Below are 24,223 nucleotides of genomic sequence, written 5' to 3'. Positions count from 1 at the left end.
GGACTTGAGGTTTCGTTAAAGGGCGGGTCCATGGCGGCCTGACAAATTTCGATGTTTCGCCATGAAAAAGGAAGTTGCTGTAACTCAGACATACAATGTCCAATCTGCCCCAAACTTCAAATGTTGGATAAGACTCTTGACCTGAACAGATGTACATGCCAATATTCAGTTATAGTCATAGCGCCACCTATTGGCAACAGGAAGTTAAATATTTTACACTGCGACAAACTACTCCTAGAAATGTTATGACATCAATGTCTTTTTTGTGGTCAGTCTAATCTAAAGACCTGTGTGATGTTTAGTTGTGAAGATCTTGAATTTTTGTTAAAAGGCGTGTCCATGGCGCCGTGATGAAGTTCGATGTCTCGCCACGGGAATAAAAGATGTTATAACTCAGGTATAAAATGTCCGTTCTTGCCCAAACTTCACATGTGTGATAAGGGTCCTGGCCTAAACAGATCTGAAGGCCAATATTCCATAGAGTGTGGCAAAATGGCTCGATAGCGCCACCTATACACTTTCAACGGAGTGCGTATACACTTTAAACGGAGTGCGCCTCGAGCTATGTTTCACGTACATGTACAAAAATCGGTACACACATGTAACACACCAATATCTACGAAAAAGTCTCTTGGTACGAAATCCGAATCCCAACAGGAAGTCAGTTATTTAGAATTTTCTCTGCAAAATTAGTGTTGTTTTGGCCATTTTCAGGGGTTGGACTTTAACAAACTCCTCCTAGAGATTTATTCAGATCAACACCAAACTTGGTCAGTGTAATCTAAAGCCTTTTGCGATCTCAAATTGCGAAGATCTTGAGGTGTCGTTAAAGGGCATGTCCATGGCGGCCTGACAAATTTCGATGTTTCGACATGAAATAGGATGTTGTTGTAACTCAGGCATAAAATGTCCAATCCTCCCCAAACCTCACAAGTTCGATAAAAGTCCTGCCCTGAACACATCTGAAGGCCAATATTCCATTATAATGATAGCGCCACCTGCTGGCAACAGGAAGATTGGCACATATATGGAATAATCTTTGAGATATTCTACTTATATTTTTTGAGTTTAAACGCATATTTCTCACCGTTCACCTATTAACTAAAGCCACTCGCTGCCGGTGAGCCCGGGTGCGAGGGCCCGTTCATCGCTGCTTGCAGCTTTAATTATTATTATTCTTCTTCTTCTTCTTCTTCTCCCGAATGAATCGCATTTTTGAGGGCTTTAACATGCTCAAAAAGTCATGAAACTTTGCACACTCGTCAAACCTGGTGAAAATTTTCGTCTGATATAGGATTCAGAAGAGGGTGTGGCAAAATGGCTCGACAGCGCCACCTATACCAAGAAAATCAACAGCCTTCCAGCTATGTTTCACGTACATGCACGAAAATTGGCACACATATGTAACACACCAATACCTACAAAAAAGACTCTTGGAGCGAAATTCTAAACCCAACAGGAAGTCGGTTATTTTTAATATTATGAGCATATTTTGTGTAATTTTGGTCATTTCCATGTGTTGTATTTTAACGAACTCCTCCTAGAGAGTTCTTCAAATCAACACCAAATTTGGTATGCCTAATCTAAAGGCCTTTGCGATGTTAAATTGCGAAGATCCTGACTTTTCGTTGAAGGGCGTGTCCGTGGCGGCCTGGCGAATTTCGATGATTCGCCATGAAAAATGAAGTTGCTATAACTCACACATACAATGACCAATCTGCCCCAAACTTCACATGTTTGATGAGACTCCGAACCTGAACAGATTGACATGTCCATATTCAGTTATAGTCATAGCGCCACCTATTGGCAACAGGAAGTGACATATTTTACGCTGCGACGAACTACTCCTAGAAATTTTATGACATCAATGTCTTTTTTGTGGTCAGTCTAATCTAAAGGCCTGTGCGATGTTCAGTTGTGAAGATCTTGAGTTTTCGTTAAAAGGCTTGTTCATGGCGCCGCGACGAAGTTCGATGTCTCGCCATGCGAATAAAAGATGTTATAACTCAGGCATAAGATGTCCGATCTTCCCCAAACTTCACATGTGTGATAAGAGTCCTGGCCTGAACAGATCTTCAGGCCAATATTCCACCGGGTGTGGCAGAATGGCTCTATAGCGCCACCTATACACTTTCAACGGAGTGCGCCTCGAGCTATGTTTCACATACATGTACAAAAATTGGTACACACATGTAACACTCCAATACCTACAAAAAAGTCTCTTGGTACGAAATCCGGATCCCAACAGGAAGTCGGTTATTTTGAATTTTTCCTTCAAAATTTCTGTTGTTTTTGCCATTTTCAGGGGTTGTACTTTAACGAACTCCTCCTAGACATTTATTCAGATCAACACCAAACTTGGTCAGTGTATTCTAAATCCCTTTGCGATAATAAATTGCGAAGGACTTGAGGTTTCGTTAAAGGGCGGGTCCATGGCGGCCTGACAAATTTCGATGTTTCGCCATGAAAAAGGAAGTTGCTGTAACTCAGACATACAATGTCCAATCTGCCCCAAACTTCACATGTTGGATAAGACTCTTGACCTGAACAGATCTACATGCCAATATTCAGTTATAGTCATAGCGCCACCTATTGGCAACAGGAAGTTACATATTTTACACTGCGACAAACTACTCCTTGAAATTTTATGACATCAATGTCTTTTTTGTGGTCAGTCTAATCTAAAGACCTGTGTGATGTTTAGTTGTGAAGATCTTGAGTTTTTGTTAAAAGGTGTGTCCATGGCGCCGTGATGAAGTTCAATGTCTCGCCATGGGAATAAAAGATGTTATAACTCAGGCATAAAATGTCCGATCTTGCCCAAACTTCACTTGTGTGATAAGGGTCCTGGCCTGGACAGATCTGAAGGCCAATATTCCATCGAGTGTGGCAAAATGGCTCAATAGCGCCACCTATACACTTTCAACGGAGTGCGTATACACTTTAAACGGAGTGCGCCTCGAGCTATGTTTCACGTACATGTACAAAAATTGGTACACACATGTAACACTCCAATACCTACAAAAAAGTCTTTTGGTACGAAATCCGGATCCCAACAGGAAGTCGGTTATTTTGAATTTTCCCTTCAAAATTGCTGTTGTTTTTGCCATTTTCAGGGGTTGTACTTTAACGAACTCCTCCTAGACATTTATTCAGATCAACACCAAACTTGGTCAGTGTAATCTAAAGCCCTTTGCGATAATAAATTGCGAAGGACTTGAGGTTTCGTTAAAGGGCGGGTCCATGGCGGCCTGACAAATTTCGATGTTTCGCCATGAAAAAGGAAGTTGCTGTAACTCAGACATACAATGTCCAATCTGCCCCAAACTTCACATGTTGGATAAGACTCTTGACCTGAACAGATCTACATGCCAATATTCAGTTATAGTCATAGCGCCACCTATTGGCAACAGGAAGTTACATATTTTACACTGCGACAAACTACTCCTTGAAATTTTATGACATCAATGTCTTTTTTGTGGTCAGTCTAATCTAAAGACCTGTGTGATGTTTACTTGTGAAGATCTTGAGTTTTTGTTAAAAGGTGTGTCCATGGCGCCGTGATGAAGTTCAATGTCTCGCCATGGGAATAAAAGATGTTATAACTCAGGCATAAAATGTCCGATCTTGCCCAAACTTCACTTGTGTGATAAGGGTCCTGGCCTGGACAGATCTGAAGGCCAATATTCCATCGAGTGTGGCAAAATGGCTCAATAGCGCCACCTATACACTTTCAACGGAGTGCGTATACACTTTAAACGGAGTGCGCCTTGAGCTATGTTTCACCTACATGTACAAAAATCGGTACACACATGTAACACACCAATATCTACGAAAAAGTATCTTGGTACGAAGTCCGAATCCCAACAGGAAGTCAGTTATTTGGAATTTTCTATGCAAAATTAGTGTTGTTTTGGCCATTTTCAGGGGTTGTACTTTAACGAACTCCTCCTAGATATTTATTCAGATCAACACCAAACTTGGTCAGTGTAATCTAAAGCCTTTTGCGATCTTAAATTGCGAAGATCTTGAGGTTTCGTTAAAGGGCGTGTCCATGGCGGCCTGACAAATTTCATTGTTTCGCCATGAAATAGGATGTTGTTGTAACTCAGGCATAAAATGTCCAATCCTCCCCAAACCTCACATGTTCGATAAAAGTCCTGCCCTGAACACATCTGAAGGCCAATATTCCATTATAATGATAGCGCCACCTGCTGGCAACAGGAAGATTGGCACATATATGGAATAAACATTGATATATTCTACTTATATTTATGAGTTTAAACGCATATTTCTCACCGTTCACCTATTAACTAAAGCCACTCGCTGCCGGTGAGCCCGGGTGCGAGGGCCCGTTCATCGCTGCTTGCAGCTTTAATTATTATTAGGGCTCAAGCCTGGAGGGCGAGAGCCCTATTGTTTTCCTTAGGATTATTTGTTATTATTATTATTATTATTATTATTATTATTATTTATTATTATTATTTTTCTTCAAGGTTTCGGGGGCTTTTGGGGCCCTTAACATGCTTAAAAAGTCTTGAAAATTGGCACACACATTGGAACCTGCGGCCATTAGGGCCGGGCAGAGACTGATACACGGGCGTGGCACAGGGGCTCTACAGCGCCCCCTGGAATGCTGAGGGCCATATATCATACATACTTGCACGTAGACGCACAAAACTCGGTACACATATAGAACTCATCAATACAAACAACTTTCGAATTGCATATCATAGGCTCCGCCCAACAGGAAGTTGGCTATTTGGGGTTTATTATTCATATTTGTCGTCAAAGTTGTGGGGGCTTTTGGGGTCCTTAAAATACTCAAAAACTCTTGAAAGTTTGCGCACACTTTGGAATCTGTGGCCTTAAGGAGCCTGCAGAGGCTGGGACCTGGGCGTGGCACAGGGGCTCTACAGCGCCCCCTGGAACACAGTCATAAATGTTGATGTATAGCTCACACATACTTGCACATATTAATATGAAACTCAGTACACATTTAGATCTCATCGTGCCGAACAACTTGCGTATTGCATGTTATAGGCTCCGCCCAACAGGAAGTCAGCTATTTAGAGTTATGTAAAAAGCATATGCTCTGGAATTTGAAATACTTGTCATAGGTTTTTTACTCGATTGCCGCCAAACTCGGTCAACATGATCTCAAGACAATGGGGATGAAAAATTGCCAGGGGATTTTTGATATCTCGAACGGTTTGCTCGTGGCGAGGCGTTGAAATTATGGCGAGAAATGAGAAACAGGAAGTGTCTAATACCATCCACATACATTTCCTGATTTTAATCAAACTTCATCAGATTATTCATTGTATGATGTCGATCGCATATATGTGACTATTAGGAGTCAAAGTTATAGCGCCACCAACTGGCAGCAGGAAGTGTGTCATTTTCAAAATGCTTTGTATTCAGCATCTTATTTTTACTCGATTTGCTTCAAACTTCATCAGAATAATGTTAAAACACAGCCGATATAAATCTGCTGGGGGGATATTGATATCTAAAAATATTGTTGCCGTGGCAACATGTCAAACTTGAATACTTCTCAGGTGATTTTAAGGCATATAACATACTTAGAATTTCATGAAATTCAGAACACATATCAGTATTTATGATAACTAGACACTGGCAAAAGTTCATAAGAGGGCGTGGAAGAGGCACTCTATAGCGCCACCTTTTGTCAAAAGTGGGGGGGTTAGTTTTAGCTACAGACACCAAACTCGGTACAAAAATTGTTCTTATCAAGACGGACAACTTTCTAATTCACAGTCATCAGCTACGATCAACAGGAAGTCAGCTATTTTGATTTGAATGTGGATTTTTTTTTACATTTAGCTGTGAATTAATGCATACTGCTCAGAGGAGAGTAACACTATACACACCAAACTTTGTCTACATGATGCCAAAACATTTTAAACAACTTAAATTGCCAAAGGATTTTGGATAGCTTGAACGGTTTTGTCGTGGTGATTTTTTTAAATGACAGTAAAAATGGAATTATTAATTGTCCTGCATTTTTAAATTCCAAACACTTCAAAACCTTTTTTCATACAAAAAAAAAAAGTCATTCTGAGTAAATATGGATAGTTTCACGACTTTACAACACTGTATGGATAACAGAAAATTAAAAAACTGTCAGACATCTCATCTCACTCTGTCCCTCTGTTTGAGTATTATGTGCTGAGACTTACATTGTCTGAGAGAAAATGCGCCCCTACAGGTTCAATTCCTTAAAGGGAAATTCGACTGAAAGGGAGGAGACTCTCTTTTAGTTTCATTTTTAAATCGGTTAAAATACAAAATAATACTTGGATTTAATTCACACTGACAAGCTAAACCAACATATATGATTATTACCGGGTCAGGGCTCATTAATAATTGATGTGTGGTCAGTGATACGTGAGAAACACGAGAGATGAATCATCGCTCTGAGCAGGAGCGTGTGGAATGATGAGCTCAGAAAAAAACGAGTTTATTCTTGTTTTATAGCTTTTAAAATTAAAATATTAAAGCGATATCACACAATTCATCAATTAGAACACACCAGGAGCTAAATTCAGATGTTTTTGAACTGTTTGTGTGAAAATGAAATATTTGCAGCTGCCTATCTGAAATCACCGCCTCCGATCAGCGCATACAGAGTTCAAAACAAACGAATTTATTCTTGTTTAAGAGCTTTTTCAAATAAAATATTGCCATAAATGCACACAGTACACCCATTATAACACAAGAGCTAAATGCAGGTGTTTGTGACCCGTTTAAGTGTGCAAGACTATTTGAAAGCGCGACTGGCACAATATCTCTCGAGCTGCAGGATTCTGCCTTTCGTCGTACGAACGAACACATCACAGACAAGATTATTTCAAAATACATAATAGCTTGGCAAAAATAAACGAAAAAAGCCACATGGACATAAACTGTTGAGAAATAAATCTGAAGTAGATCTACTGGATTTGAATATTAAGTGACCGCATATACCAGCTGCTTCTGTCTTCAATTTTAATCTACATATAAAAAAGGAAACTCATTCATCTTGGCTGCTTTTTAATGTGTGTACGTATTTATTTATTTATTTATTTATTATTTTGCTCTAACAAGAATTAATCTATATTTAATTAAACCAATTACATTTTATTTTACATTTTATTTGTCCAATTCTGCATCTATACGCCTAAAAACCTAAAACATGCTCTATTATACTATTATTAGCAATTTCTTTATCGTCCAATTTATCTGGTGTACACACTTTTATTTTCATAATAAACTTGTTTGTTAGATTATACACAGTTACAGTGGTCTATAATAAATATTAACAGGTTTTATTCAAGCTATTTAGAATGATTGCAGTAGGCTAATTTTTTTTTTAATGTAAATCCAAAAAAAAATAAAAAATAAATAAAAAACATTGGAAAACAATAACTGTTGTACTTTTTCATACATTTTGTATAATTTCATAGTTTATGCATTATAGTTATAAAAACAAATAAATTTAGCCACTCACATAGAAATATTAGGCCTTATCCTTTTCTGACAGTTTTAGGGATTTTTAAAAATCCAAAAAAAAACTTATTTGTGCTGCAAATAATAATTTCAAACTCATTTGATACTGACCTCTGACATCCTGTGACATGATATTTATTTGAATTTACATAATCTCATGGCTGTAACAGTAAAACTGTTCATCTCACAGATCAAGACTAAGCTGTAATGCAAGCAGAACTTTCACAAATGCTTGTAGGTCAATAAAATAATTACAAAAGAAAAATAATTTAAGGATTTGATAACACTGTAAAATAATGTCTAATTTGTTAACATTAGCAAATGCATTAATAACACTTTGTAACAATTGCACTCAATAGTAAATAGTCAGTTCATGCTTTATAAAGCCTTGTCCCAACATTAATAGTCATTAGTAAGCAGTTTATAAATACAGCTATAAATAGCTTGGTTTATAAGCACATTTATTAAAAAGGAGAGTAAAGGGTCAGTTATCTTCCTATGAAAAATAAAAAAATAAAAATAAACAAACAACAACACAGATTGATACAGAACTCAGAAATTTTATTGTGGATTTATGATCAAATCAGCCTGTAAATGAATCAAGAAGACACAAGTAGTTCACACCAAACTTTTTCAACATGATGCCAATATACTGAAGATGTTAAATTGCGAATGGGTTTAGGATACCTTAAATGGTGTGGCCATACCGATTTATTAAAGTAACATAAAAAAATACAATAGTTATTTTACTATATCTTTAACATTCTTCATCCAACTCTTCATAATTTTTTATATACGTAGAAGTCATCATTTGAAAGAAGCACAGTAAGTTTCATAGCTTTATCATTTTCAAGAGCCAGCTTAAAATTAAAACTATCATAACATATAAATCAAGCTTGCAATTCTTAGTACCAATAATGGCCACCAGATGGAGCTATATGATTACTTTTAAATAATTATTGTAGAAACAAGTATGATTTAAATCATTTATAGAAATCTTTCAAGGAAAAATTATATGTATTTTACTGATAAAATGACCCTCACTTAATTAGAATAATATGCTGAAGTATTGTGAAATACTGTGTATTAAGAATAATTCTTTATAGGCTTTATGGACAGATAAGTTTGGAGTGACTCTTGAAGGATCAGCACCACATCCTCTTTTACCACTGTTTAAAGAATTTATCTTACAGAACAGGTGCGAATGAATTTTGGATAGCTTGAATGGTTTTGTCATGGTGATTTTTTGAAATAACAGTAAAAAAGGAACCAGTAAATGTCTTTTATTTTTTTAAGTGCAGCTTCTAAACACTTCAACAAAATGTACACATAGAAGACAAGTCATGCTGAGGAAATATGCATAGTTTCATGACTATACAACACTATATGGATGATAGAAAATTAAAAAACTACCATACATCTGATGTCACTCTGTCCCTCTGTCACTGTGGGTAATGTGTGTGTGTGTGTGTTTGTGTGTGTGTGTGTGTGTGTGTGTGTGTGTGTTTGTGTGTTAAGTGTGTGTGTGTTAAGTGTGTGTGCTGAGTTTGTGTGAATGTGTGGGAGAGGGGATGGGCTTGGTGTCAGAGAGAGAGAGAGAGAGAGAGAGAGGGAGGGAGAATTAATCATCTCTTTAATCACCAGCAGAAAAAAAAAGCAATTTTGTGTTGTTGTTGTTGTTTTTTTCATCATTACAGCTTAAGAAATATCTTAGGCCTCAACATCAATTGTTGCTGCTTTATATAGCCTTCTCCCAAAATTAATAGTCATTAGTAAGCATTTTATAAATACAGCTATAATTAAATTGTTCATGGTTTATATGCACATTTATTTTGAGGAGATTAAAGGCTGTAATCTTCCTAAAAAAAATTAAAAAAAAATAAATAAAAAAAACAAACAAACACAGAACTCAGAAACATTTATTTCAAGATGCAATAAAAGAAAACTGTACACTATATATATATATATATATATATATATATATATATATATATATATATATATATATATATATATATATATATATATATATATATACAATTGCATAAGTTTATATTTAATTTTTATTTATCAAGTGTACAGCTAATAATAATAATAATAATAATAATAATGCATTTTATTTAAGGCGCCTTTCAAACCACTCAAGGTCACCGTACAACAAGTAACAACAGTAACAATATTAAAACAAAAAATAACAGCAAATAACAATGTCAATAAAAAAACACAATAATATTAGAATAGCACAACATATTGTGGAATACTATATTAAGACTTTATATATAGGCTTAATGAACAGATAGGTTTTGAGAGATTCTTGAAGTACTAGCATCACCTCCTCTTGTACGACGGTTTGAGGAATATATCTTCCAGATAGTACCGCCGCTCCCTATATGCAGAATACGCAGTCTTCGTAGGGCACCAACTCCCAGAGGGGGCACCATCCCAGTAGCTCAAAAAAAATAAAACACGCGCCATTCTCCCATCCGCGCTCGCGACCGCTCGGACATTTGCGGAAGAATGTTCGTAATTGATGGATGGACATCTATGCCCGGGTAAAAGACATCAGCAATCCGGCACAGAGAAAAGAAAAATAAAGTAAAAAACAAAACAAAAACAGGCATAAAGTTGGCTTGACATTGGACATTCGAGAGTCTCAAATTTAGGGACCGTCTCTAAAGTTACATGTGATATTGTTATACACTTTTCTAACGTCAGTAGCATTTGAAGAGAATGACTTACAGTCATAAAAACAACTGTAATTGTTCATCTAGGTGACAGCGATAATGCACAATTAAATTGAATGTTTGATATTTATTAAAACAAACTGTAAGTAATATGTAAATTATGCTACTTTTTCACATGGGCTCAAAAGCAAATTTGAAGCTCAGTAGCATTTGAGGAGAGGGACTTGCAGTCATAAACCAATTGTAAAGTGTTCATTTAGGTGTTAGCTATGATGCACAACTTATACATTTTTTATATATATTAAAATAAAGTGTTACTAAAGTTATATATATTGTTCTGTGTATGTGATTTCAAAGTCTAGATGGGTCGGATTAACCCTTTAACTGCCATATCCCTTAAAATTTGATTGCCAGAGGGTTACTGTAAATGCTTATGCCCGCTGGGCACAGTTTTCCCGATGCCACCGGGGTGGCGTTGCACTGACGGCTTGAGCCCGCCATCGCTGCTTGCAGCTATATTTAGGGCTCAAGCCCGAAGGGGCGAAGAGCCCTATTGTTCTTCTAAGGATTATTCTTGTTAGGGCTCAAGCCCGAAGGGGCGAAGAGCCCTATTGTTCTTCTAAGGATTATTCTTATTATTTTTTTTATTTTTTATTTAACCTTCCGGGGGTTTTTAGGGGCCTTAACATGCTCAAAAACTCTTGAAAATTGGCACACACATTGGAATCTGCGGCCATCAGGACGCCGCAGAGGCTGGGACCCGGGCGTGGCACAGGGACTCTACAGCGCCCCCTGGAACACCTTCAGAAATCTTGAACCATAGCTCACACAGACTTGCATGTATTTATATGAAACTCGGTACACTTATAGATCTCATTGAGCCGAACAACTTTCACACTTTATGTCATAGGCTCCGCCCAACAGGAAGTCAGCTATTCAGAGCTGTTTAAAAAAAGCATGCTCTGGAATTTGAAATACTCCTCTGAGGTTTTCAACCCGTTCGCCACGAAACTCGGTGAACATGATCTCAAGACATTGGGGACGAAAAATTGCGAGGGGATTTTTGATATCTTGAACGGTTTGCCCGTAGCGAGGCGTGGAAATTATGGCGAGAAATGAGAAACAGGAAATGTCTAATAACATCCACATACATTTCCTGAATTTGATCAAACTTCATTGGTTTGTTCGTTGTATGATACCGATCGTATATATGTGACTATTAAGAGTCAACGTTATAGCGCCACCAACTGGCAGCAGGAAGTGAGTCATTTTCAAAATGTTTTGAATTCAGCATCTTATTTTTACTCGATTTACTTAAAACTTCATCAGAATAATGACAAAACACGGCCGATGTAAATCTGTTGTGGGGATATTGATATCTGATATGGCGTTGCCATGGCAACATGTCAAACTTGAATGTTCTGTTATGATGAGTTTGAGGCAGACACCAACCTCAGATTTACATGAAACTAAAAACACATATCAGTATTAGTGATAGCTAGACAATGGGAAAAGCTTTTAAAAGGGCGTGAAGGAGGCATGCTATAGCGCCACCTTTTGTCAAAAGTGGGGGGTTTAGTTTTAGCTACAGACACCAAACTTGGTACATAAATTGTTCTTATCAAGACGGACAACTTTCTAATTCACAGTCATCAGCTACGACCAACAGGAAGTCGGCTATTTTTATTTGAATATTTAAATTGAGCTCTGATTTAATGCATTCTCCTCAGAGGAAATGTTCACTATACTCACCAAACTTTGTCTACATGTTGAAAAAACATTGAGGAACTTAAATTGCGAACGGATTTTGGTTAGCTTGAACCGTTTTGTCGTGGTGATTTTTTGAAATGACAGTAAAAAGGGAATCATTAATTGTCTTGTATTTTTAAATTGCAGCTTCCAAACACTTTAAAAAAAAATCATACAGAGATCAAATTATTCTGAGGACATATGCATAGTTTCATGACCTTACAACACTGTATGATTAAAAGAAAAAAAAAAAACTGTCAGACATCTCAACTCACTCTGTCCCTCTGTTTGAGCAATGTATGTGTGCTGACTGAGTGCATGTGTGTGTGTGAGTGTGTGTGTGAGTGGGGGATGGGCATGAGCTGAGTGGCAGACACAATGAGAGAGAGAGAGAGAGACTTAATCATCTGTTTAATCACCAGAAAAAAAATGTATTTTAAATTGTTATTTTTTGTTGCTGTTGCTAACATTGCTGTTTTCATTACAGCTTAAGAAATCTCTTAGGCCTTATCCTTTTCTGACAGTTTCAGGAATTAAAAACAAAATTCTAAAAATACTTATTTGTGCTGCAAATAATAATTTCAACTCATTTGATACTGACCTATTCCATCCTGTGACATGACATGTATCTACATTTTTAAAATCTCATGGATGTAACAGTAAAACTGTTCAGTTCACAGATGAAGACTAAGCTTCTTTCACAAATGCTTATAAGTCATTAAAGGATTTAATAACACTGTAAAATAATGTCTAATTTGTTAACATTAGTAAATGCATTGGTAACACTTTATAATAACTGCACTCATTAGTAAATAGTCAGTTTATGCTTCATAAAGCCTTGTCCCAATATTAATAGTCAGTAGTAAGCAGTTTATAAATACAGCTATAAATAGCTTGTTCTTGGTTTATAAGCACATTTATTAAAAAGGAGAGTAATCTTTTCAGTTATCTTCCTATGAAAAATAAAAAAAATAAAAATAAACAAACAACAACACAGATTGATACAGAACTCAGAAATTTTATTGTGGATTTATGATAAAATTAGCATGTAAAAATGAATTCATACTCCTCCGAGAAGACATAAGTAGTTCACACCAAACTTTTTCAACATGATGCTAATATACTGAAGATGTTAAATTGCGAATGGGTTTAGGATACCTTAAATGGTGTGGCCATAGCGATTTATTAAAGTAACATAAAAAAATACAATAGTTATTTTACGATATCTTTAAAATTTTTCATTTCAACTCTTCATAATTTTTTATATATGTAGAAGTCATCATTTGAAGGAAGCAAAGTAAGTTTCATAGCTTTAACATTTTCAAGAGCCAGCATAAAATTAAAACTATCATAACTTATAAATCAAGCTTGCAATTCTTAGTACCAATAATGGCCACCAGATGGAGCTATAGGATTACTTTTAAATAATTATTGTAGAAACGAGTATGATTTAAATCATTTATAGAAATCTTTCAAAGAAAAATAATATGAATTTTATGTATTTACTGATAAAATGACCCTCACTTAATTAGAATAACAAGCTGAAGTATTGTGAACTGTATATTAAGAAATAATTCTTTATAGGCTTTATGGACAGATAAGTTTTGAGTGACTCTTGAAGGTTCAGCCCCACATCCTCTTTTACCACTGTTTAAAGAATTTATCTTACAGAACAGGTGCGAATGAATTTTGGATAGCTTGAATGGTTTTGTCGTGGTGATTTATTGAAATAACAGTAAAAAAGTAACCAGTAAATGTCTTTTTATTTTTTTAAAGTGCAGCTTCTAAACACTTCAAAAAAATGTACACATAGAAGACAAGTCATTCTGAGGAAATATGCATAGTTTCATGACTATACAACACTATATGGATGATAGAAAATTAAAAAACTATCAAACATCTGATGTAACTCTGTCCCTCTGTCACTGTGGGTAATGTGTGTGTGTGTGTGTGTAAGTGAATTAGGTGTGAAACTATCAGGGAGCATTTAGTCTCCAGCGCCAACATTTTACAGAACTGCCACTTTCCTGGAGTCTCCAGAATTACTCTGTGTCAGGTTCTGAGAGATCTAAGATTCCAAAAAATGATTTAATTAGAATACCATGAAGTATTGTGAAATACTATATATTAAGACTTTATATATAGGCTTTATGAACAGATTAGAGTGACTCGTGAAGGACCAGCACCACCTTCTCTTGTCCAATGGTTTGAGGAATATATCTTCCAGAATCCGGGATTAAGATTTAGGAGCTCTTTTTTATTCCACCCCCTTTCCTGAAAGTCTGTCTTGCAGAATTGACTAAAAATTAATCTTCACATTAATTCCTAATTATTTTGCAATTCTTTTTGTCAGTTCTTCTTGACCTGTTTTTTTCTTCTTCTTTTCTGACCTCATGACCCAGTCAGCATTTTTTGTACAATGGCCAAGTCTTAACTTATCAATTTCTGTATTGCATTTGTGTTTGATATTTCTCACAGGCTTTACAGAGTTAAAACTCTTTTTTTAGCGCATTTCATCTGTAAAAGAAAACATGCCCAATAATTCTGCACACATGAATATAAGGAGTTTTTCTCTTCCAGCTTTCCTGGACTATTGTATAGCACTCATAAATGATTAAATAAAAAATAATGGTAGTTATTAAGATTGATATGGTTTGGAATTGGTAAAATGTGCTTGGAAAAAAATCACAATAAAACAATGTTTTAATGTTTAAGTTTGGAATATTAACTGACATGAATGAATGCTATATAAATATTGTTTGTGTTAACATAATGTTTAGAAATGAAATATTATTGTAAAGTGTCACTAAAGTTATATATATTGTTCTGTGAATGTGATTTTAAAGTCTTGATGATTCGGATTAACCCTTTAACTACCATATCCTTTAAAACCTCACTGCCAGAGGGATATTGTGAATGCATGTGCCCGCTGGGCACAGTTTACCTGATGCCACCGGGGTGGCGATGGCATTGGTGGCTTGAGCCCGCCATCGCTGCTTGCAGCTATATTTATTATTATTATTATTATTTTTATTTTTTATTAAACCTTCCGGGGTGTTTTGGGGGCCTTAACATGCTCAAAAACTCTTGAAAATTGGCACACACATTGGAATCTGCGGCCATCAGGACGCCGCAGAGGCTGGGACCCGGGCGTGGCACAGGGGCTCTACAGCGCCCCCTGGAAGACAGTCAGAATTCTTGAACCATAGCTCACACACACTTGCATGTATTTATATCAAACTCGGTACACTTATAGATCTCATTGAGCCGAACAACTTTCACACTTTATGTCATAGGCTCCGCCCAACAGGAAGTCAGCTATTCAGGGCTGTTTAAAAAAAGCATGCTCTGGAATTTGAAATACTCCTCTGAGGTTTTCAACCCGTTCGCCACGAAACTCGGTGAACATGATCTCAAGACATTGAGGATGAAAAATTGCGAGGGGATTTTTGATATCTCGAACGGTTTGCCCGTGGCGAGGCATGGAACTTATGGCGAGAAATGAGAAACAGGAAATGTCTAATAACATCCACATACATTTCCTGAATTTGATCAAACTTCATGGGTTTGTTCGTTGTATGATACCGATTGTATATATGTGGCTATTAAGAGTCAACGTTATAGCGCCACCAACTGGCAGCAGGAAGTGTGTCATTTTCCAAATGCTTTGAATTCAGCATCTTATTTTTACTCGATTTACTTAAAACTTCATCAGAATAATGACAAAACACGGCCGATGTAAATCTGTTGTGGGGATATTGATATCTGATATAGTGTTGCCATGGCAACGTGTCAAACTTGAATGTTCTGTTATGGTGAGTTTGAGGCAGACAACAAGCTCAGATTTACATGAAACTCAAAACACATATCAGTATTAGTGATAGCTAGACAATGGCAAAAGCTTTTAAAAGGGCGTGAAGGAGGCACTCTATAGCGCCACCTTTTGTCAAAAGTGGGGGGGTTAGTTTTAGCTACAGACACCAAACTTGGTACATAAATTGTTCTTTTCAAGACGGACAACTTTCTAATTCACAGTCATCAGCTACGATCAACAGGAAGTCGGCTATTTTGATTTGAATGTGTATTTTTGAGATTTTACAGTTGTGAATTAATGAATACCCCTCACAGGGGAAGTACACTATACACACCAAACGTTGTCTACATGAAGAAAAAACATCGAGGAACTTAAATTGCGAACAGATTTTGGTTAGCTTGAACGGTTTTGTCGTGGTGATTTTTTGAAATGACAGTAAAAAGTGAAACATTAATCGTCTTGTATTTTTAAATTGCAGCTTCCAAACCTTTAAAAAACATTTTTAATTTAGAAAACCAGTGATTCTGAGGAAATATGCATAGTTTCATGACTTTACAGCACTGTATGATTAAAAGAAAATTAAAAAACTGTCAGACATCTGATCTCACTCTGTCACTCTGTGTGCTGACTCTGTGTGTGTGTGTGAGTGTGAGTGGGGGAGGGGTGTGAGCTGAGTGGCAGACAGACAGAGAGAGAGAGAGAGAGAGAGAGAGAGAGAGAGACTTAAACATCTCTTTAATCACCAGAAAAAAAACTGTATTTTAAATAGTTATTTTTTTGTTGTTGTTGCTAATTGTGCTGTTATCATTACATCTTAAGAAATATCTTAGGCCTTATCCTTTTCTGACAGTTTCAGGGATTAAAAAAAATCCTAAAAAACCTTATTTGTGCTGCAAATAATAATTTCAAACTCATTTGATACTGACCTCTGTCACCCTGTGACATGACATTTATTTGAATTTACATAATCTCAAGGATGTAACAGTAAAACTGTTCAGCTCACAGATGAAGACTAAGCTTTAATGCAAGCAGAACTATTTCACAAATGCTTATAGGTTAATGAAATCATAACAAAACACTTTTAAATTATTTAACGATTTGGTAACACTTTAAAATAATGTCTCAATTGTTAACATTAGTAAATGCATTGGCAACACTTCATAATAGCTGCAATTCTTAGCTAAGCATTAGTAAATAGTCAGTTCATGCTTTATATAGCCTTCTCCCAAAATTAATATTTTAGTAAGCATTTTATAAATACAGCTATAATTAAATTGTTCATGGTTTATATGCACATTTATTTTGAGGAGATTAAAGGCTGTAATCTCCCTAAAAAAAATGTAAAATAAAAAATAAAATAAATAAAATAAACAAACACAGAACTCATAAATATTTATTTCAAGATGCAATAAAAGAAAACTGTACACTTGAATTTATATATATATATATATATATATATATATATATATATATATATATATATATATATATATATATATATATATACACACACAATTGCATAAGTTTATATTTAAAAATGTTTAGCAAGTGTACAGCTAATAATAATAATAATGCATTTTATTTAGTTTTAGCTACAGACACCAAACTCGGTACTTAAATTGTTCTTATCAAGACGGACAACTTTCTAATTCACAGTCATAAGCTACGATCAACAGGAAGTCAGCTATTTTGATTTGAATGTGTATTTTTGAGATTTTACAGTTGTGAATTAATGCATACTCCTCACATGGGAAGTACACTATACACACCAAACTTTGACTACATGAAGAAACAACATCGAGGAACTTAAATTGCGAACGGATTTTGGTTAGCTTGAACGGTTTTGACGTGGTGATTTTTTGAAATGACAGTAAGAAGGGAAACATTAATTGTATTGTATGTCTAAATTGCAGCTTCCAAACACTTCAAGGCATGTTTTCATACAGAGATCAAATCATTATGAGGAAATATGCATAGTTTCATGACTTTACAACACTGTATGGATAAAAGAAAAGAAAAAACTGTCAGACTTCTCAACTGACATGATCTCACTCTGGCCACTCCGTCTGTGTGAGGAAAGGGAGGGGGAGAGGGAGGGGGAGTGTGAGTGTGAGGGGGTTGGTGACTGTGAATCTTTGGTGACTGACAGTGTGTGTGGATTGTAGGGAGGGGCTGTCTGGCAGAGAGAGAGAGAGAGAGAGAGAGAGAGAGAGAGAGAGAGAGAGAGAGAGAGAGAGAGAGACCTAATCATTCCTTTAATAATCAGGAAAAAAAATCTATATTTTAAATTGTTATTGTTTTTGTTGTTGCTAATGGTGGTGTTTTTTTCCTTTCATTACAGGTTAAGAAATCTCTTAGGCCTTATCCTTTTCTGACAGTTTTTGGGATTTAAAAACATCCTAAGAAGCCTTATTTGTGCTGCAAATTATAATTTCAAACTCATTTGATACTGACCTATGACAACCTGTGACGTGACATGACATTTATTAATCTCATGGATGTAACAGTAAAACTCTTCAACTGACAGATTAAGCTGCAATGCAAGCAAAACTATTTCACAAATGCTTATAGGTCATTAAAATCATTACAAAACACTAATAAATTATTAAAGGGTTTGGTAACACTGTATAATAATGTCTAATTTGTTAACATTAGTAAATGCATTGGTAACACTTTATAATAACTGCACTCATTAGCTAAGCATTAGTAAATAGTTCATGATTATAAAGCCTTTTCCCTTAATAATAGTCATTATTAAGCAGGAATACATCTCTAATTACATTGTTCTTGGTTTAAAAGCACATATATTACAAAGGAGATTAAAGTTTCAGTTGTCTTATAAAATAAATCAATAAACACAACCCAGTTTGATTCAGAATTCAGAAATATTTATTTCAAGATGCAATAAAAGGCAACTGTACACTTGAAAAGGTTTTGAGCGATTCTTGAAGGACTAGCATCACCTTCACTTGTACGATGGTTTGAGGAATATATCTTCCAGATAGTACCGCCGCTCCCTATATGCAGAGTATGCAGTCTTCGTAGAGCACCAACTCCCAGAGGGGGCACCAGTTGCTCAAAAAAAACAAAACAAATATGCGCCATTCTCCCATCCGCGTTCGCGACCACTCAATAGCATTTGAGAAGAAAGACTTGTAGTCACAAAACAATTGTAATGTGTTCATATAGGTGTCAGCTACAATGCACACCTTATACATTTTTTATACATTTTAAAATAAAGTGTTACTAAAGTTATATATATTGTTCTGTGTATGTGATTTCAAAGTCTAGATTGGTCGGATTAACCCTTTAACTGCCACATCCCTTAAAACTTGATTGTCAGAGGGTTACTGTAAATGCTTATGCCCGCTGGGCACAGTTTTCCCGATGCCACCAGGGTGGCGTTGCACTGATGGCTTGAGCCCGACATCGCTGCTTGCAGCTATATTTATTCTTCTTCTTCTTCTTCTCCCGAATGAATCGCATTTTTGAGGGCTTTAACATGCTCAAAAAGTCATGAAACTTTGCACACGCGTCAAACCTGGTGAAAATTTTCGTCTGATATAGGATTCAGAAGAGGGTGTGGCAAAATGGCTCGACAGCGCCACCTATACCAAGAAAATCAACAGCCTTCCAGCTATGTTTCACGTACATGCACGAAAATTGGCACACATATGTAACACACCAATACCTACAAAAAAGACTCTTGGAGCGAAATTCTAAACCCAACAGGAAGTCGGTTATTTTTAATATTATGAGCATATTTTGTGTAATTTTGGTCATTTCCATGTGTTGTATTTTAACGAACTCCTCCTAGAGAGTTCTTCAAATCAACACCAAATTTGGTATGCCTAATCTAAAGGCCTTTGCGATGTTAAATTGCGAAGATCTTGAGTTTTCGTTGAAGGGCGTGTCCGTGGCGGCCTGGCGAATTTCGATGATTCGCCATGAAAAATGAAGTTGCTATAACTCACACATACAATGTCCAATCTGCCCCAAACTTCACATGTTTGATGAGACTCCGAACCTGAACAGATTGACATGCCCATATTCAGTTATAGTCATAGCGCCACCTATTGGCAACAGGAAGTGACATATTTTACGCTGCGACGAACTACTCCTAGAAATTTTATGACATCAATGTCTTTTTTGTGGTCAGTCTAATCTAAAGGCCTGTGCGATGTTCAGTTGTGAAGATCTTGAGTTTTCGTTAAAAGGCTTGTTCATGGCGACGCGACGAAGTTCAATGTCTCGCCATGGGAATAAAAGATGTTATAACTCATGCATAAAATGTCCGATCTTCCCCAAACTTCAAATGTGTGATAAGAGTCCTGGACTGAACAGATCTGCAGGCCAATATTCCACCGGGTGTGGCAGAATGGCTCTATAGCGCCACCTATACACTTTCAACGAAGTGCGCCTCGAGCTATGTTTCACGTACATGTACAAAAATTGGTACACACATGTAACACTCCAATACCTACAAAAAAGTCTCTTGGTACGATATCCGGATCCCAACAGGAAGTCGGTTATTTTTAATTTTCCCTTCAAAATTGGTGTTGTTTTTGCCATTTTCAGGGGTTGTACTTTAACGAACTCCTCCTAGAGATTTATTCAGATCAACACCAAACTTGGTCAGTGTAATCTAAAGCCCTTTGCGATAATAAATTGCGAAGGACTTGAGGTTTCGTTAAAGGGCGGGTCCATGGCGGCCTGACAAATTTCGATGTTTCGCCATGAAAAAGGAAGTTGCTGTAACTCAGACATACAATGTCCAATCTGCCCCAAACTTCACATGTTGGATAAGACTCTTGACCTGAACAGATCTACATGCCAATATTCAGTTATAGTCATAGCGCCACCTATTGGCAACAGGAAGTTACATATTTTACACTGCGACAAACTACTCCTAGAAATTTTATGACATCAATGTCTTTTTTGTGGTCAGTCTAATCTAAAGACCTGTGTGATGTTTAGTTGTGAAGATCTTGAGTTTTTGTTAAAAGGTGTGTCCATGGCGCTGTGATGAAGTTCGATGTCTCGCCATGGGGATAAAAGATGTTATAACTCAGGCATAAAATGTCCGATCTGGCCCAAACTTCACTTGTGTGATAAGGGTCCTGGCCTAAACAGATCTGAAGGCGAATATTTCATCGAGTGTGGCAAAATGGCTCGATAGCGCCACCTATACACTTTCAACAGAGTGCGTATACACTTTAAACGGAGTGCGCGTCGAGCTATGTTTCATGTACATGTACAAAAATCGGTACACACATGTAACACACCAATATCTACGAAAAAATCTCTTGGTACGAAATCCGAATCCCAACAGGAAGTCAGTTATTTAGAATTTTCTCTGCAAAATTAGTGTTGTTTTGGCCATTTTCAGGGGTTGGACTTTAACGAACTCCTCCTAGAGATTTATTCAGATCAACACCAAACTTGGTCAGTGTAATCTAAACCCTTTGCGATCTTAGATTGCGAAGATCTTGAGGTTTCGTTAAAGGGCGTGTCCATGGCGGCCTGACAAATTTCGATGTTTCGCCATGAAATAGGATGTTGTTGTAACTCAGGCATAAAATGTCCAATCCTCCCCAAACCTCACATGTTCGACAAAAGTCCTGCCCTGAACACATCTGAAGGCCAATATTCCACTATAATGATAGCGCCACCTACTGGCAACAGGAAGATTGGCACATATTTGGAATAAACATTGATATATTCTACTTATATTTATGAGTTTAAACGCATATTTCTCACCGTTCACCTATTAACTAAAGCCACTCGCTGCTGGTGAGCCCGGGTGCGAGGGCCCGTTCATCGCTGCTTGCAGCTTTAATTTAATTTGTGCTTATAATCACCATGAACAGAAATGAAAGAGGGGAAAATACATATATGGGTGGAAATGTATATATGCACTTTTATATTTTAATGGAATGTCACAATGCAAAAAGAAATCCTTTTACAAACATTTCAGTCTTACAAATAACATTTATTTCTGTTATGCAACATATGGTCTTGTATTTCTTATGACGTTAGGGTGAAATATGAAATATTTCGATGAGATTCACAGCCTCCTTAAAAGCACAGCTACTAATAACATTTTGATGAATGTTGGGAATGTTGTGGTTGTGAAAATGGAAGCTTTGCCTTTGATTTAGTGAAATGAGTTGTTTGGTGTCTGCAGGCGGCACACAGATCGAGTGAGCTTCAGTGCTGTTTGCTTGAGTTAGCGGTCGAGCAGAATGTCTGGAATATTCTCTTTAATTGGAAAGCATCGAGTGAAGTTGGTTGAGGGGAAGAAGTTCATGGCTCCTTACTGAAAGTCAAAATGTCGTCGCCGCATTCGCCTTTTAAATAAAGAAAGCTTGTATGGATAACACTGTGTGAAAAACACTGTAACTGCTGCACAGTGATATGCAAGAGTCATATAGAGCTTGGGAAACTACGTCACTGCGCATTGCATTCTGGGTAGTCGCGGCCATTTTTGGGGACACGCTCATCAGTAAAAATGAAAGTGAAAGTGACATGACATACAGATCAAGTGTAAGATTACATATAAAGAAAAACTCAACAAGGAAGCAAAGATGCGGTATTTATAAAAAAATCAAGACAATCAATGAACTCAATCTGTACGAACACAAAGAGTGGTCGGATGATCTTAAAGAGCTGCCGCTCGTAACCTTCCCCAATGTGTTTTCTTACCTTGTTTGTAGTGTCAGAGCGTGCACCTCTGATCAGTTTAAAAATGATAAATCTCTCGAGTCTTACCTGCAATTTACAAATGGATGGGTGCAGAACCTTCAAATTTTCCGCTTCAACGAGCGGAAAACTGTTGTCTGCACAAAGGTCTTGAATTAATCAATTTTAACAATTGTCTTTCTATGTACCTTTTTCACTTATTACATTATCTATGTTCTTGATACTTGAAGGTTACTGTACTATACTTGAAGGATACTTGAAGTTAAATTACATCTTCCTTTTTTTTCAATTTTCACTGCCCTACCTGTGGTCTTGATACTTGTTTACCTAATTACCTTTTATGTGTTACACTGCCCCTTTACTTTTTAATATGCGTTATTGTAAACTGTACAAATTAACCTCCGTGTGTTATGATGCACAAATAAAGAGATACAAAATTGATCAATTTTGCTGTTTATTACTGTTACAGGTGGTATGCAATATGCATAACACTGATAATGCAGGAGATGTGGTTCATGCATAGGTAACATTTAATGTAAGTCTGTCAAAATGATTAATCACATCCAAAAAAAAAGTTGTTTATATAACGTACATTTCTGTATATTTATATAATATAAATGCACATATATACATACGTGTGTATATATCAGACCAAAGGGACAATCCTTCTTTTCCTTCTTACTGCTGCTAACCAAGCCATGTGATGCCGCTTTGTTAACTCGGAGACCTGCATATCATATCAAGATACAGGTGTTGGTTTTCCTGCTGGGCATCACTTCCTGATGCACCTCCTCCGTTGCCTTTGTACTTGTGTGTAATGACACCCCACTGAACACTTTTGTGAGCCTGAGCGGGTCATCAGCTGGGGACCACCACTCATCGACGTTTCGCTCCTTTAACCCCAGTACGTCTCGTGGTGGCGGAGCGATGGCAGGGATCTCTCCCTGCCACCCCCTGCTGATGCCCTAGGTGTTTGCCCCCCAATCCTTCTCCTTCCTCCTTAGCCACAGCCAGAAGCTGCCTTTCTCTGCCTCCTCTGCCAGCTCTTTCATGGCTTTCCGATGCCTTGCTCCTGTGCATCCCATGTCGCGGAGTAGGCGAGCGGTTGAGGAACCTACAAAGCCCCTACACTCCACTTCCACAGGGCAGATAACGGCTTTCCAGCCCGCCTCCCTGCACTCTGCCGCCAGATCAGAGTACTTGGCTCGCTTCCGCTCATACGTGGCCTCCACCCCCCCCCCCCCCCCTCCCATGGTATGACCACATTATGAGGGATGTTTCCACTATTTCCCTGGGGAACTGGGGCTGCCTTCCCAAGTCGACCCTCATGGTCCACTCACTTCACGTTGAGAGGAGCCTTGCTGTGTCTCTCTGGCGGGAGGGTCTGATGCTCTCTCCAGCCCTCGGGAAGTGGATGGCAAGCCATCCTCGAGCGTAAGGTCTACTATTCGCCTCCTTTCTGCATGACTCTGACACCTCTGCCAGCTTCTTTAGTACTTGATCTTCTCGCCACCTATAGCGGCCTTGGGACAATGCCGTCGTGCAGCCCGACAGGATGCGCTGGAGGCTTGCGTTGCTGGTGTTACAAAGAGAACATGTCTCTTCGGCCCCAAACCATTGGTGGAGGTTTCAGGGACAAGGCAAGGTGTCATAGGTTGCTATGATCAGGAAGCTGAGCCTAGCTTGGGGGATCTTCAATAGGTCGGACCATGACATGGACCTGTCTGTGAGGCCTTCCCATGACGTCCAACGTCCTTGCTGG

General features: G+C 37.4%; 1 protein-coding gene and 1 long non-coding RNA gene across 7 annotated transcripts in view; both read left to right on the top strand.

Moving 5' to 3' along the window:
* LOC127961351 (adhesion G protein-coupled receptor L3) overlaps nucleotides 1–24,223 on the top strand; it is a 140,945-nt gene that overhangs the window by 101,437 nt on the left and 15,285 nt on the right. The gene's annotated exons all lie outside the window — the stretch shown is intronic.
* Nucleotides 128–22,902, top strand: LOC127961355 (uncharacterized). The gene is made up of 2 exons (XR_008154425.1): nucleotides 128–820; nucleotides 21,254–22,902. It is a non-coding gene; the product is annotated as an uncharacterized LOC127961355 (long non-coding RNA).

This window comes from Carassius gibelio, chromosome B7 (assembly GCF_023724105.1).
Source record: "Carassius gibelio isolate Cgi1373 ecotype wild population from Czech Republic chromosome B7, carGib1.2-hapl.c, whole genome shotgun sequence".
In the NCBI taxonomy this organism is placed as follows: domain Eukaryota; kingdom Metazoa; phylum Chordata; class Actinopteri; order Cypriniformes; family Cyprinidae; genus Carassius; species Carassius gibelio.
The sequence above is the reverse complement of the archived record's forward strand: the minus strand, read 5'-3'. Positions and strand labels throughout refer to the sequence as shown.